Consider the following 1,486-nt stretch of genomic DNA (forward strand, 5'->3'; position numbering starts at 1 on the left):
GAATGCTAACAGGTCTAACTTATTGTTCTGGCACTGCAACTCTTTTTTTCAATTTGTTTTAATTGGCCATAAAATTGTGACGACGAATCTAAACATGAGCCAATTCCGTGAGTAGGTTGCAGAATTGAACACTAATGATTACAATAGCAATTTTAACTAGTTGTATATATATATATATATATATGAGGCAATGAGGCATCTTGGTCCCCTTCGGGCTCAGTTTCGTTAGAATTAAAACAAATGCTGAACTTTTTTAATTGAAACTTTAAATAAAAAATGTGGCAGTGGGAGTACCGTGACTTGGGTACCAGCTTAATGTTTAGCGAGGCCTCCTTGGTGATCTATTTGAGCGGCGCCAAGGTGAGCGGCAACAAATCTCTTTGGCAACAACAATGGCTGAGGTCATAGATGGCTCTGCCTTCGTCAACTTGCCAACTTGTATTTTTCCTCCCGCCTCAGGGTCCGCTCATGGATTGAGCGCTGTTTCCTTACCGCTTCTCCTCACACCTTTATTTCTGTATTTCACGTATTCCTGTTGAGTCATTTCCAGTCCTCACTTTGTTCAATGTGTATTTTCTTGAGTTTGAAATGTTTTAAAAAATATTTGATTCGATTATTTATTATTATTTAGCAATTTTTTTTCATTTTATTTATTTATTGATATTTACAACTGTATAAAAAAATACAACCAGTAAATTTGATCATAATGACATAATGATATGATACAGGATGTAGAGAAACTACCCAGTAGTAGAACTCTAAAAACAGTTTACAATCTAAGGTCACGAGGCCATCTTCTTTTCAGGCGCCTCGGAGGATTGCCAGGAATGGAAGAGGAAGCAAGGTTAGAAACGAGTGGGTTTGGGTGGTTAGGGAGTTTATTATGGAAGGAATAATATCGGGTTCGGGCTAGATCGGTTAAATAAGGAACATTTAGGTCTTTATGGATGGTTTTATTAGTAACAAAATAAGGAGCATTGATATTTAGCAATTAAAATGGAAAAAGCCTCTTTCTCAACCTCTTGCTATTAATATATCCCGATATAAAAATGGCCATTTCTCACTATGATGGTGTTAGTATTGACATTGCCTGTTGAAATGTCACATTTTAGTAAGGTATAATATGCTTATATTATATATAGGTATTAGCATATTATATCTCGCTGTTTTTATATCTTCTTAGTTTGTTGTGTGAAAAACGTTTTTCTCAAAGTGGTGGGCGGTATCTTATGAAATTGATATTACATTCATTTTAATCTAATCCTCAATTTGCCTTTTTCAATATATATTCCTGTGTCCCATTTTCGTTATTTAGTTAAGAGTCACATAGTCCATTTCAGCAAATTTTATAGTTAACCTGAAAAACTCAATTTCAGCGTAACTGAATTATTAATTTTGAAAATGTAATTTCGTCTCTCAATATTAAATTTTAAAAAATATATGTATATACCTATATTTGTTTTTATTGTAGATATAATAAAAACAC

General features: G+C 33.5%; 1 protein-coding gene across 2 annotated transcripts in view; it reads left to right on the forward strand.

The window, feature by feature from the left end:
• Positions 1-1,486, forward strand: part of Pdk1 (Phosphoinositide-dependent kinase 1) — a 256,004-nt gene that overhangs the window by 231,802 nt on the left and 22,716 nt on the right. The gene's annotated exons all lie outside the window — the stretch shown is intronic.

Source organism: Halyomorpha halys, unplaced genomic scaffold, assembly GCF_000696795.3.
Source record: "Halyomorpha halys isolate HHAL.00 unplaced genomic scaffold, Hhal_1.1 Scaffold49.1, whole genome shotgun sequence".
Lineage (NCBI taxonomy): Eukaryota > Metazoa > Arthropoda > Insecta > Hemiptera > Pentatomidae > Halyomorpha > Halyomorpha halys.